General features: G+C 37.6%; 1 protein-coding gene and 1 pseudogene across 1 annotated transcript in view; one reads left to right on the top strand and one right to left on the bottom strand.

Moving 5' to 3' along the window:
• Rev3l (REV3 like, DNA directed polymerase zeta catalytic subunit) overlaps window positions 1-16250 on the bottom strand; it is a 119185-nt gene that overhangs the window by 83517 nt on the left and 19418 nt on the right. The window lies entirely within an intron of this gene.
• LOC110302799 lies at window positions 15528-16206 on the top strand (annotated as a pseudogene).

The following is a 16250-nucleotide window of genomic DNA, read 5'->3' as shown; positions in this document are numbered from 1 at the left end:
GGGGAAAGTTAATTTCCAACCATACTTAATCTTCAAGTATAATACTCATTGTGTTAGCATACTGAAGAGGAAAGTTGTATTTACAAAGATCCTTTACAGTCTGTAGTTACATGGGTGGTTGCAAGAGCCGGCCTCTAGCCTCTTGCCAACAAGCATACACATATGTTCGGAATCACAAATAAACCCAGATACCCTTGTATTAGACACTTCAAAGTCAGCTTTCAAGTGTTAGAAAACCCTCCTATAGAAAAAAAGCAATCTTAGTAACACTAGACTGAAGTTAACTAAGAGTCAAAATAACCCTATGACATACAGAGAAAATGAAACAGAGAACTAATATAAACTCAAGACTGTGGAAAGTAATTTTGATCATTTCACATTATTGTTATTCAAGTTTAAGACCCAATTAAAGAAAGTCTGGACACTGCAAATTAATTAACTAATTTAATTTTATGCAATGTCAGAGGCTGGCAAACTTTTTCTTTAACAGGACAAAAAAAAATGTAGGACTTAGGAAGCAATCTTTCACAACTAATTCCTACCTTCTTTGGAGCATGGAAACCATCACAGATAATAATGTAATAAGGAGGATGCAGCATGATATATTAAAATTTTAGTAACAGAAAATAGAGATGGGGCAGAGGTGACATATGTACACAGGATGCTTCAGGTTCTAACATATAAGTCCCTTTGTTTCAACAGTATCTTAATGCCTGGTACAAAACACATGTTCTGCAAATGTTTATAGATATTTTTATCTTTAAAAAAAAAATCAAAGAATTTAAACAAAATACCTCTTACCTTTATATAAACATTATTTATCAAGCATTATTAAGAATTAAAAACTTAATAAAATTTTCAAACTATTCCTCATACTAAGCTCAAATGTTTTGATTTTTTACATTAAAAAATCACTTCTATCAATTTTAAAGAATCATTGTACCAATTCTGAAATCCATTTAAAAGTTATATTAATTTTCTGACTCCCTTGGGCAATTTGACTATTTTTTATAAGAATAAAGCCAAGGATTGGCAAGATTGCTGAAAGTGCTTGTCACACACATTTGACCCCCAGGACCCATGTCAAAAAGAAAACGGGGTAGATGCAGTGGTACACATCTGTAACCCCAGCACTCTTGCAGTAAGATAGGAGGCAAGATCAGGAGAATTGCCTTGAAGCTCACAGGCCACTTAGCCTGGAGTATGCAAGCAGCAACAGAAACAAGAAAGAACCTGCTGCAACAAGGTGCAAAGAGAGACCAGATTCTCCTAAGTTGTCCTCTGACCTCCACATGCATACACAGAATGTGTATACATAATCTAATTAATACACATACACACTAAGGAATTTCATTTTATTTTTGTTTTGTTTTGTTTGTTTGTTTTTGATTTTTGTGGTAGGGTACATATAGCCACCTAGTGCTGGCTAGCCTGGAACTCATTATGTAGACTAGGCTGGCCTTGAATTCACACTAATAAAAACTGTTTTTAATCTGAAAAAGAACTAAAGCTGAAAAGTCATATTCCATTAGTTATTATTAATATCCTGGCAAGTGAGAGCCAAAGTCAAAAGAATCCTGTGAGTCAAAGGTGGTGCTGACTGACACCTTTAATCCCAGCACTGGTGAGGCAAGAAGCTAGGGCCAGCGGATCTCTGAGTTTGAAGACACTCTGGTTTACAAAGTGAGTACCAGGATAGCCAGGACTATACCAAGAAAACCTGTCTCAAAAAAGAAAGAAAAAAGAAAAAGGAAAAAAAAAAAGGAAGGAAGAAATAATGAATTTTGTGAAGCAATATACAGATATGCAAAAGAGAATGGAAATTGTACCCTGTTTATACAATGCAATGAACATCTGTAAGATTTCTCTATAATATAAATGTCCTTTTAAAATTAGAGCTTCCTCTTTAAAATATTCGAATGTATTATTTTAAGTGTGTTTCTGTGTGTGTGTGTGTGTGTGTGTGTCTGTCTGTCTGTCTGTCTGTGGATATGTGCACATGAGTGCATGTGTCCACAGAGGACAGAGAGACCAGACCCCCCTAGAGCTGGAGTTATAGGTATCCACCCAACAAGGAGTACCGAGAGTCCAACTTGAGTCCTCTGTAAAAGCAGTAAGTGCCCTTAGCCACTGAGCCGTTTCTCCAGCCCCTAGAATTTTTTTTGAAATAGCATTTGTTCTTTACAATCAAGTAATTCTGACTAGAAAATATAGTATGAAATACTCTGGAGAGGATTTGAGCTGAATCTTTAAAAACTAGAAAAGGCTTTAGGTATAGATGAAATAGGGAATGGATTTTTCAGTCTAAAATAATTTAAGGGAAAAAGGAATGTGTGTGTGTCTCTGTGTGTGCGTGTGTATATATATATGTATACATATATATATACATATACATATATACATATATATATACATATATATATACACACGCACACACAGAGACACACACACATATACATATACACATACACACACATATGAATGTTTTGTAAATAAACTTTTATTTTTAAATATATTTGTTTATACATTTGAATGATCTACCTGTGCACCACATGCATGTCTGGTGCCTGCAGAGGCCAGAAGAAGGTGTTGGGTTTCCCAGGGCCGGAATTACAGGCAATTGTGGGTTGCTACGTGGGTGTTGGGAATTGAACATTAGCCCTGTGGAATAGCAGCCAGTGCTGCTGAACCATCTCTCCAGACCCCAGTGGTTTTTAAACACTACAAATCGGCTATGTGGGAAAGGAGTACCTCAGAGGAAAAACAAGAAAGCTCTGCATCCAACACTTCCCACTTACAGTCTCTAGGGAGTACAGGGAAGAGAAACCGACATGAAAACTGGAGTCTCCCTTGTTAGAAGTTGGTAGGCAGAGTAACAGAGTAATAGTGTCGACTGAGTGTAGTAGGTCTGCTGAGTCCCCTAAAGTCTTTGCCGAGAATATCAGCATATGCTTATGTAATCTCCTCCAAACAGAAAAGAAACATCCGAAGGCAACATTGAGACCAGGCTGCTTGCCCAGCACTCCCTATCTAAACTTGCCTGACTCTATCTTCCAATAGTCAAGTAAGAGTTAATTTAGGGTTGACCATATGAAATGTTTTCTTTCATTATCACTAAGTTTGATGATCAATAAGAAGACAACCCTGGGCAGCTGCTGGCCACCTTCTTTAGCCTATGTCCAAAACTATTTATGGACAAATCAGTCAATAACAAGAACAGTCCATGGGAATAATGATCTTAGTTCTTGAGATACGCAAAACTGAGAAGTGGCTGATCAGAATTCTCTGAAGTACCTGCTGTGAGAACACAGCCTCCCAGGCTTTGATCACTAAGATCTAAGAAGCCATTCACCAGGCTGACAATGCTCATCAGTCACGTGTGGAACAACTCCTCACTCAGTTCCAAGCAAAACTCCATTTTTTTGCTTAGTGAGATCTGTGAATTAAGCGACCTTTCTTGTTTTGACTCCTCAACTCTGACTGTTCTGTCATGTAGTAATCACACAGATAACCCTAGGAAAGCATATACGAAGCATCCACAGAGAGGGCAGCCTTACAGACTCTCAGGTCAAATCATTATAAGGTTATTATTTCAGTAAAACTACCTCTAAGCGGTTGTTCTGATCCTACCTACCTAAGAATACAACTAAACCTTAAAAGTCTTAATTGAAGAAAACTAGCAAGAGCAGTAACAGATGAGTCAAGAAATTATACAGATTTAGCAAGCAAAGCCTTCAGAACAGTAGCATTATTTATACACTCAAGAAATTGCCAGGTCTGGTGGTTCATGCCTTTAATCCTAGCCCTGGGAAGGCAGAAGCTAAGTGAGTTCAAGGCCAACCTGGTCTACGTAAGTTCCAGGACAAGTGATACACAGTGAGACCCTGCCTTTAAAAAGCAAAACAAAACAATAAATTAGAAAAATACTTAAGTAAAGATGTAAAAAGAATACAAATCAAAATTTCAACTTAGTGATGTAAATACATATTTAAGATTAAAAAGTTACATATCAGAAATGCCAGATTTAAAGATCAATAAACTTGAAGACACAACAAATTGAAACTATCTTAAGCATAAGGAAAAGAAAGAAAAAAAAACCCTGAAAATGTTTCACCAAAGCATGTGTAAACTATGACAACTTTAAACAAACCCACATATGGTATGTATAATTTAAGTCTCCAAAGAAGTGCTACAGAAAACTACTCAAAAGCAGGAAGTGAAGGGGGTGTATGATAAGGTCTTAAAGTAGCACATGTGAGAAAACTACTACTATGGAGATGAGGAGAGAATTATGAAAAACTGTATATATGAGTTATTTAAGAACAAGTGATGAAACAAAAAAATACACATTTTTTTAAAACTCTTATTATGTCTATTGTAATAAGTAAAAGCAGGTTTTCCATATCTGCTTTTGTTTGTTATTTTGGTTGAAAAACACATCGGCTTATTTATTGTAGAAAAATATTGCCAATAAACCATACTAGTTAGCTCACAAGATGAACTGAAGATTCTACTTTATTAAACTTATTCTGCATGGCAATTTGGCAGAAAAGACAGAAGCATCAATAGGACCCATACAAAACTATATATATATCAATCTTACATGAAGATAGTAGATGCCTGGACCTGAGCTGGAAGTGCGAAGTGTTAGGAGCCAGGTCTCTAGCCGTTATAGAAAAAAAGAGACTCAAAAACAAATCCCAACAGGGAAAAGGCAGTTTAGAGCTGCTTTTAGTTAAGGGCACCTCACTGGTATCCAAAGGACATGGTATCTAGCTTTGCCACTCATACAAACTGGCTGCTTTTCAACTTCTAAACTGTAAAGCTACTTAGAAAGGCATTTGATTTCATTCATAATCTCCTTAGGTCAAAATAAACACAAATCTGTGTGCGAGTGCGTGCACACACACACAAACTGAGATGGCATTTTTAGACACATATCTTGCCTTAGCTGTGAATGAAACATTAAGTGTGACTAACACTTCCCAGGAAGTCAGAATGTAAGTCCCAGGGCTCCCACCTTGACCAAAATTAAAGCAAACGTTTGGCCAAATAGAGAAAAGGTGGTTTTATAAGATACATCAAAGTAAAAATGAGCCTGACTAAAAATTTTCCCTAACTGACTAGCTGGACATAGCGGCACATGCCTATAAGAAATACTCAGGGGAAAAGATAGAAAATGTTGTGAATTAAAAACAAAAAAGGGGGGGAGGTTAATGAGATGGCTCAGTGGTTAAAAAAAAAAAATCAGATAAACAAATCTAAACTATCTTTAAAAAAAAAGTCGGGGCTGGAGAGATGGCTCAGTGGTTAAGAGCACTGACTGCTCTTCCAGAAGTCATGAGTTCAATTCCCAACAACCACATGGTGGCTCACAACCATCTGTAATGGGATCTGATGCCCTCTTCTGCTGTGTCCGAAGACAACAACAGTGTACTCATATTAAATAAACAAATAAATATATCTTTTTTTAAAAGTTACATAGCAAGACCCTGTCAAACAAATAAACAAAATAAAACTTTTTTAAAAATCTTCTAAAAACTTAGAAATGTGAATGTTTTGAGCTACAGTCTGTTAAAAACACATTATGAAATCCTATAGACCATAGAAGAAGTATATCTGGTATCTTACATTAACCAGTAAGTATTTTGGTAGGTCATAAAAAGCTTTAGTCATAAAAGAAATACTTGGACTTTCCAGACTGAGAGAAAATAATTATACAACAGGTACCTGATAAGAGATCTGGACAAAATACAGTTTCAAATTAATGATAAAGGAAATTAATAACTCAAAAGCCCCACACCCCTGGCATAAATATCTTCATCATAGAAGGAAGTGGTGAAAATACATTCAGTACCAAAGCTGAAGAAATGGCTCAGCAATTACAAGCACAAATGGTCTTGCAGAGGACCCCAAGTTTAGCTCCCAGGAGCCATGTCAAGTGGCTCACAACTCCAGTTCTAAGGGGATCTAATGCTTTCTCTCCCTCTCCTAGCCTCTACAGGTATCATGGCAACACATTTATGCATGAACACATGAATGCACCCACATGAGCTTTAAAAAATATAACAAAAATTTTAAACGATGTCCTTAGTCGTTAGGGAAATAAAACTAAAGACTACAGTGAAATGTCATATTTTTACAAAAAGGGGTACAATCTAAATACTGCACATAAACAAACGTTAGTAAGAATATGGAGGAACCTGGCCACCGACGCATTGCTAGAGCTAATGCTGTAGTATAGTTATTGGGGGTTAGGAGAAGCTTGGCAATCCTACTCTTGTGAAGCTGTAAGAGAAATGAAAGTATGTAATCATGTAAAAATACATCAGTGCCCACAGTAGATTTATTTATAATAACTCTAACTACAAACAACCCAAGAACCAATAGTTTAGTGACTGGCACAGCCATGTAATGGAAAACTAATTGAAAAATTAAAAATACCACATTACTGACAAACGCAAGAGAATGAAAGAAACATATTCTGTATGATTCCATCTATATGAAATTCGAGAGAAGGCAGAATCATAGGAACCCTTGTAATACTGCAGATCAACAGTTGCTAGGGGTCAAGGATGAGGAGACAACTGTACAGTCAACGTTTTAATGTAACAGACATGCTGAGATGACTCATCTTACTGATCAACTTTACTATATGCAAATTACACCTCAATAAGAACTGATTTAATTTAGGCAGAGAAATGAATACACCTGTCCTTGATCTTACTTCACTCAAAGATGTATTAACACTTGACAGATAAACAGCAACAGGTAGGAAAATAAGATGTGGCAGTGACTGGCAAGAAGAAAAAAAGAGAAGAAAAAAGCAGCTGGAAGGAGTGACTCAGCCACAAAGAGAAAGATGTTGCTACACTTATGTTGCATTTTAACTATTAGAATATTTAGACTAGACTTCTTACAGAAACACTTAGATGATGCCAAAGTATCAATAGTGTCTTCAAAGTAACATTCTTTTTCTTTTTTTTTTTTTTTTTTTTTTGTTTTCGAGACAGGGTTTCTCTGTGTAGCCCTGGCTGGCCTCAAACTCAGAAATCTGCCTGCTTCTGCCTCCCAAGTGCTGGGATTAAAGGCTTGCACTACTACTGCCCGACTCAAAGTAACAGTCTTTCTGTTTGTTTTTTGAGACATTGTTTCTCTGTGTAGCCCCAGCTGGCCTCCAACTCAGAGTTAGGCCTGCCTCTGTCTCCTGAAGGCTAGGATTAAAGCCTGTGCCACTACTGCCCAGCTCAAGTAACTTTTTTATGGTAGGTTCTCAGAAGCACCAAGGTATTTCTGAGCACTATTCCATTCTACTGCATTAGAATTCTAAGTGAAAAAGGCCTAAATCTACTGTTTAAGTTGTCCTGGAGAGACTGAAGCCGCAAGTACAGGGCTTCCAGTTTAGTGTCTATGGGTTCCTGAGTATGTGAACAAGCAGGTCTTTCTTGTGCTGTCTCTTGGGCTCTTTTCCTGCTGGTTTGTCTTGTTCAACTTCAATGTGATGGCTTTTATCACTTTATCTTTGATAATGTTATATATTTTGAATGAATGAATGAATGAATGAATGAATGAAAACCTAACTACTAGAGTAAAGGTTAACAACTAAACTGTCCCTTCCACCTAATGGGTGGGGAAACATTAGTTTACTCCAATAGAGTGACCCTGGGTATATAAACCACTCCTGAACAGGCCAATGTATAAGGGACTCCAGGTTTTTTGGGGTTGTGTGTGTATACACTTTTATTTGCTTGCAGTCTAGTGTGGGGTGTTTTGTTATTTTGTTTGGGGGATTTGTTTGTTACTCATTTTGGGAGTGGCTTTATTTTGTTTTCTTAGTTTGGTGGTGGTGGGGGATATTGTATTGGGTTTTTATCTGTTGTGATGAATATATACACTCAGCCCAGGAAGTGGTACTATTAGAAGGTGTGGCCCAGTTGGAGTAGGTGTGTCACTGAAGGCATGGGCTTAAGACTGTCATCCTAGCTGCCTGGAAGCCAGTATTCTGCTAACAGCCTTAAGATGAATATGTAGAACTCTCAGCTCCTCCTGCACTATGCCTGCCTGGGTGTTCCTGCCTTGATACTGGACTGAATCTCTGAACCTGTAAGCTAGCCCCAGTTAAATGTTGATCTTGTAAGAGTTACCTCAGTCACGGTGTCTGTTCACAGCCATAAAATCCTAACTAAGTCTGTTTTTTGAGAAATAACTTAAAGTTGAGTGGAGAAGAAGGGGACAAGGATCTGGAAGACTTGGAGGAAGGAAAGAATATGATCAAAACATACTTAAATTTTCAAAGTTTTAAATAATTGAGAATATATGAAAAATTAAAAAACTATCCCATAGAAATTCCTTTATAAATAAGTCTTGAAGAACTCATTAGAACTTATTTGCATTAGAAATTCAAATATGCACATCAATTTGTTTTAACAATGGACCAAGATCCAAGTTGTCAGGAAGCAGAGAGAGGATTCGGTGAATAAAAGCACTTCGTACCAAACCTAATGAACTGAATTCAATCCCTGAGACCCACATAATCAAAGTCCAGACCACTTACAAATGCGAGGGTTGTCCTCTGACCTCCATACTGATACATAATGATAATCTCTTTTTATCTGTAGCTATACACTATATGATTGGAATACAGTTAAGTGGAAATTCAAACATACATACATACACACACACACACATATATACATATACATGCATATATATAATAAATGTATTATATATAATATATATGTACATATATTATATATATACAAAATTTTAGTGTGTGACTATACAGCCTTAATATATTTACATGTACCTGGTACCCATAGATGTCTAAAAAGGATGCTGTGTCTCCTGGAATTGGGAGTTATAGATGGTTGTGAGCTGCCATTAGAGTGATGGGAACTATACCGGATCCTCTCCAAGAGCAGTAAGTACTCTTAATTGCTCAGCCACCTCTACAGACCCACAACACATAAGCTGCATTCATTCTTTATAGCATGATGAAACCTTATACATGCTTTGGCCCACTATGCCTAGGAGTCCTTCTTTTGTCTAGGCGCCACTCCTAGACAAAAACATGGTATGTTCTACCCATGCATTAGTCACTTAGTAGCTGTCTTAGATTCTGTCACAGTATCGTAATGCTTGTTTGTGTTCAAGAAACTGCACAAGCTAATAGTGATCCTAGTAATTCAGACATGCCAAAGAGAAACTGCAAAAAGCTCTCTTCTTTTAAGTGAAAAGGATAAAGTACAATAAAATATTGAAACACAAGACTACATTCATGTACCTTTTATTATAATGTTACTAATTTTTCTTTTATTAATTTATTGTAAGATTTAAAAATTAAGCTTTATAATATGCATGTATAAAACTAAAAAATATAGTCCATATACGGTTTAGTACTACCACAGTATTAGTTATCAACTGGTAGTCTTATCAGCAACCACTTCAATCATTAATTTTATTTACTACTAAAAAAAAATCACAAGAGTATTTTATATGTGACATGTTATGTTTTCTATTTTATAAATTTTGTTTTTTAAATATTATTTGTGATGAGCTCGCTCTCTGTATCCAATTTAATTCCAAATATTCCTCTATGATCAAGATACAGCGTATACATGTATTAAGTTTTCAAAGACTAAAACATTTTAAAAATATTTAAACATAATTTCAACAATAAATCTAAAGGAACCAGCATTACAAACTGTGGAGAATAAAAGTGAATGAAATAGACCAAAATCCTTATCTTTATAAATTTTAGTTTTTAAAACAATTGTCAGGGGCCAGAGAGCTGGCCCAATGGACCCAAATCTAAGACCCATATGGTTGAAGCATAGACCAATCTCCAAACATTGTCTTCAGACCTCTATGTTCTTGCTACAGGACATGTACACCCACAAATATCTGAAAAAATAAGTAAGTAAGTAAAGAAAGAAACCTGCCAAGGCTGAAGAGATGGCTCATTCAAGTAAGAATGCTTACAGCTAAGTGAGATCACAAACTCCTAGAAGTCCAGCACAGTGAGGGACCAATTGCTAGGGCTTGCTGTCTGCCAGCACGTCTTCCTGTGACCTCTACCCTCACACATACACATATGCACATGTATCACACATAAATACACATACGTCATGCACAACATTCATATATATATATATACACAGAAAGTAAAACATACAACACAACATTTATCATTTTAGCCTTCCTGGGGTGTACAATTCAACAACCCTGTTGTTCAACCATGGTCACTAACCACCTTCCAAACTTTTCTGTCACCCCACACTAAGACTGTACTTACTGAACAAGAAGGTTCCATTTCCTCCTCCCAGCCTCTGTTAACTACCGTCCTATTTTATGGAACTGACTATTGTAATCATTTCATAAGTGAATCATGCAGTATTTCCCTCCACAAGACTTTTTCCTAATTGAGGCATGTCTAGGCACTGTACACTGAGGACACAGAGATGCAGAGCAAACTGTTCTATTCTCAAGAGCTCATACTGTAATAGAGAAGACAAACAAAAACTCTCAAGTCATTTGATAATATGTTATCATAACTCTCAAATCACTTGTTTGCTCTAACAAGTATAAAACACAATGATGGCACAAAAGCCAAAGTGACTGAAGCAAGGCTTCCCAACAAATGTAATGTCTCAAGACTGTTCTGTATGAAGATCCACATGAGCAGTTATACCAAATATAAAAACAGCATTTACTCATTCAAATTTATTTGAGGAGTGACATTGGTAGATACTCTGCACACTTAAAACAGCCAAGGTCTGTGTTCCTTAAACCCTGGGCATATATATACAAAGCCTTGAGATATTCACCTGAAGGAAGAACAAGCAATTTAGACTAAAAAAAGTCAGCAAGAACCAGTGGTAGCTGAATCAACAGCTCAGTGCCACAGCATGAAAACCTGTTACCCACAGTCTTTTTGTTTGTTTGTTTGTTTGTTTTTTCGAGAGACAGGGTTTCTCTGTGTAGCCCTGGCTGTCCTGGAACTCACTCTGTAGACCAGACTAGCCTCGAACTCAGAAATTCGCTTGCCTCTGTCTCCCAAGTGCTGGGATTAAAGGCGTGCGCCACCACGCCCGGCATTATCCATACTCTTATGAATACAAAATAGTTTGAGAACCTTAAAATATGTAAGAATACCAGTGGTACTGGTTTGTACTCACTCCTAGGACATTCCTAGAGATTTTTATTTCCTATAACTGGTAGATACAAGCAAAATATTATATATATATTATATATATAATATATATATACATATATTATATATACACACATATATATATCATTATATATATAAAATTTCACAGGTGTATGAATGTTTTACCTGCATGTACGTCTGTGCACATGTGTGCTTGGTGCCCACGGAAGCCAGAAAAGGACATCAGATTTCCTAGAACTATATGGTTATGAGCTATCATGTGGGTGCTGGGACTTGAACCCAGGTCCTCTCAAGAGCAACAAGTGTTCTTAACCACTGAGCCGCCTCTCCAGCCTCAGAATTAGTTTGTATTAATGAGAACATTGTAATGTCAAGACAATTTTGTTCAGGAACTACAGTTTGGGAGATACCTTTAGAATACAGGAAGTTGGTGATGGTCTCAGGCTGGAGAGGACTGTCAGATTATACATTGTTTGTCACATGTACTCTGTGTGTGTGTGTGTGTGTGTGTGTGTGTGTGTGTGTGTGTGTGTGTGTTTTACTGCCTCATACCTAGAGGTCAGAAGACTACTTGTGAGAACAGGCTCCCTATTTCCACCAGGCAGATTCTATGGATCAAACTCAGGTTGTCAGGCTTGATAGAAATCACCATTTACTCAACTGAGCCCTCTCCAGCCCAATTAATATTTTCTTTAATCATAAGATGTTACTTTTATTTTACAAATAATCAACAGCACAAAAGTAGACATATCACCCACCTTTTAGTGCTTTTATTATGTTTGTATGTTTTCAATATATACATTTTTAAACAAAAGGATCATACTACACAAATTATTAAAGCTGCTTCTTCACATAGTCATGGAAAAAATTTCCTCCTTTGATTTTTTTAAATTAATTTATTTATTTTATGTATGTGAGTACAATGTCACTCTCTTCAGATACACCAGAGAGGATATCAGATCCCATTTTAGATGGTTGTGAGCCATTATGTGGTTGCTGGGAATTGAACTCAAGACCTCTGGAAGAGTACTTGGTGCTCTTAACCGCTGAGCCATCTCTCCAGCCCCCTTCCTTTGGTTCTTAAATCTTTTGATGACTGTACAAATGGTATTATAAAATCATTTAATACATCTGGACATTTAGAGCATTACAATTTTTTTTTTTGCTATAACATTATATACAAGTTGAACACTCATTCCTTAACAGGAAATATGAAATCTTAAACTTTTTGAGTACCTAAATCATGCTCAAGAGATTTCAGAGCACTGCGGATTACTATTTAGCCTCAGTCAATTCCTCTTTATTCCGTGGGCATACAGAAATCTCATGACCAATGCCACTGCAGACATCTGTATACACATGACATATGCTCACACATTCACATACACTCATTAGTAATTAAAACATTTAAAGAAAAACTAACTTAAAACCTAACGTCTGACAATCATAAATGCTGGAGCATGAATCATATACATTGTCGGTAGGTACATCCATTTTGGAGAAATTTTTGGATGCATGTGCACAATTTATAAATTTTAATTCTTATGGAGAATAAATAACAAATCCATATTCATTCTACAGTCAAACATTAAAACAAATAACAACATGATAAACAGATGTAACCAGCCCCTTTAGCTCCAATTGAACATTCAGACAGAACCCAACAGATATTACTTATACTTCTTGATAAGATGTAGAATGTGAAACAGCATGCCAGCATTATGTTTTTTAGTAATCCTCAAAGCTACTCAGGAACTATTTTCCTTTGCCTCCTCAGGAGACAATCCAAGTGTAAAAAGATGAGAGCCCAAGGATTGATGCATTAGCAATTCAGGTTTGGAGCGCCAAAGAGCAAACAGAAATAGCTGCCAAAGCTTCAGCAAGGGGCTCCTTCAATTATAAGAGCTGTCACACCCAGGAAGGCCCAAAGCTAGAACTCCATTCCCCAGAATTATAGTTCATCTACAACCTTCCCCATTTTTATATAATTTACTAAATATGAATCATTTTTACCAAAATCAATGGCGCTTGGATATATAACTGACATTTTACCTTATCACGATCCCAGCTGAATAAAGCTACCAAGTTAACCTAAAGCCACGGGGATCTTAAGAGAAGAAAGGCTAATATTGGTCCTATCTTTACAAGAAACAAATAGAAATCAATGTAGAATAAAACCAAGCCAAACATCTATTGATATATTTCATTCATCAAAACTGCTATTGCTTTTAACACATCATAAACTTATTTCTGTTCTAAAAGAAAGTAAAAGCCAGGCACAGTGGTGTATACTTGTGCTGGCTAGTTTTATGTAAACATGACACAATCTGAAGTCATTTGGGAAGAAGGATCCTCAATTAGGAAAACGCCACCATAAGATGAGGCTGTAGGCATTTTCCTAATTAGTGACTGATGGGGAGGGCCCAGCCCACTGTGGTTCTATAAGAAAGCAGGCTCAGCAAGCCATGATGAGCAAGCCAGGAAACAACACATCTCCATAGCCTTTGCATCAGCTCCTGCCTCTAGGTTCCTGCCCTCAATGAGTTCCTGACCTGTCTTCTTTGAATGATGGTCTACAGTGTGGAAGTATAAGCCAAATAAACCCTTTCCTCTCCAACTTGCTTTCTGTCATGGTGTTCCATTAGGGCAATAGTAACCCTAGACTCAGCACCTATAACCTCAGGACCCTGAAGACTAGACAAGATCAAAAGTTCAAGGCCAGTCTGAAATACATAGCAAGACCTTCCCAAGACAATCAGGCAGAACACGGACAACTAAATGAGGCATTCACATTCCAACGGCTGGTGTATAAAAACACAGGGAGAAAATATGCTTTTTATAATGAAGGGAATATAAAATAACTCTTCTACCAAATTTTCATTAAAATATTTATGAGGGGCTAGAAAGAAGGCTCAGTAATTAAAAGTGCATATCACTTTCACAGAGAAGATCCAAAGTCTGAGCACATCAAAAGCTCAAAAGACCTGTACCTCCAGCTTCAAGGGACCTAATGCACCGGCGGAACTCACACATGCACTCGTGTGCACACGCAATGAAAAGTGAAAACTAGCCTTTAGATACAGTGAAATACATTCTGTCCCCTGTGAGACACAGCACTCTGTTCCAGCGAGGAAAATCTTTACTAAAAACTTTCTAAGATAACTTTCTAAGGTCATCTTATGATTGGTAGAACACACTGCTTTTTTATAGCTTTCATAAAAATAAATAAACCAAGTAGTGGTCCATGCCTGTAACTGAAGCAATGGGAAACTGAGGCATGAGAATTGTTGCGAGTTCAAGGTCAGCCAAAGCTATACTATGATTTCAAACAAGCCTGACCTAGAGTAAGGAGACTGTCACACAAAAACTAAAAATCAAAATAAGGAATAAGTAAATTAGCTTCCATTACTTTTAAGGGCATTTACAATTTAGAAGCTCTCATTTAACACACACAACACACAGTGTCTTAGGTATATTAGCTCCTATATACCAAAGCAGTGTACAGAGCAACAGAGGGGAATAAATCTTAGTCCAATAGAGAAACACTAGATGAATGCCTTTGTCTAAGTGGGTTGTCTATAATCATTAACACTACTAAGTAGGCAGGGCAATTTTATCATCTTGTAAGTGGAAAACGAGGATGAAAAAGTAGAGTGGGTATACCCTATCTATTGGAAATATTGGGTCACTAAGTCACAGATGGATCCATATGGAATGGAACTTTTACAAATAATCAGCAGCATAGATTGATTTTTAAAACTGTTACTGCGTGTGCTCACACATACAAGTAAAGACACATGTGACGGTAAGAAGATAACCTGTGGGAGTTAGTTCTTTCCACCATGTAGGTCTCAGGGATCAAACTTAGGAGATATTCAGGTTGGATGGCAAGTTTCTTACCAGTCCAATAAATTATCTTTATAAAATTGCCAAAGAATCTCAGATGGACTAATGAGATAGCTTAGTTCATAAGCTGTGTGCCACACAAACGACCTGAGTACAATTTTCAGAACCTATATACAAAGCCAAGCATGGTGGTACCTGCCCACTTTTTGGCAGGTGGAGAAAAGAGGATCCTTTTGACTCAATGACAGGCCATTATGATGACCTTTTATGATGATAGCCTAACCAGCAAGCCACAGGTCTCATTGAGAGACCATGCCTCCAGCCCCAATACCAAGGTGGACAGTTTTCCTAAGGAACACTTGAAATTGACTTCTGGCCTTTAGCTATACAAATAAAGATATACATGCCCGTACATGCTCACTGTGGGCACATCTGTACTGCCCCGGACCCCACACATAGAATTGTGGTGATTTACCATTAAAAGAAAAGAAAGAGACAAAAGGGATTGTGGGAGAAAGGCTTTTTCCTTTCCTCTGGCGGCAGCCATGAGGTGAGCCAAGATGGGTGCATACAAATACATCCAGGAGCTATGTAGGAAGAAGCAGTCCGACGTGATGCGCTTTCTTCTGAGGGTCCACTGCTGGCAATACTGCCAGCTCTCTGTGCTGCATAGGGCTCCCCGCCCCACCCAGCCTGATAAAGCTCAAAGACTGGGGTACAAGGCTAAGTAAGGCTATGTCATTTACAGGCTTCGTGTCCGCCGTGGTGGTCGCAAATGCCCAGTTCCTACGGGTCCACCATGGTGTTAACCAGCTGAAATTTGCCAGAAGCCTTCAGTCTGTGGCTGAGGAGAGAGCTGGGCGCCATTGTGGGGCTTTGAGAATCCTGAATTCCTACTGGGTTGGCGAAGATTCCACATATAAATTTTTGGAGGTTATCCTCATTGATCCGTTCCGTAAAGCTATCAGAAGAAATTCTGGCACCCAGTTGATCACCAAACCAGTCCACAAGCACAGACAGATGCGTGGGCTGGCATCTGCTGGCCAAAAGAGCCGTGGCCTTGGAAAGGGCCACAAGTTCCACCACACTATTGGTGGTTCCCGCCGTGCAGCCTGGAGAAGGCGCAATACTCTCCAGCTCCACCGTTACCGCTAATACACGTGATATTTGTAAAATTCATATCCAAAAAAACGATTTAGGACAGTCAGAAAGAGAGAGAGAGAGAGAGAGA

The sequence above is a fragment of the Mus caroli genome, chromosome 10, assembly GCF_900094665.2.
Source record: "Mus caroli chromosome 10, CAROLI_EIJ_v1.1, whole genome shotgun sequence".
Lineage (NCBI taxonomy): Eukaryota > Metazoa > Chordata > Mammalia > Rodentia > Muridae > Mus > Mus caroli.
This window is presented reverse-complemented; position numbering and strand designations above follow the sequence as displayed.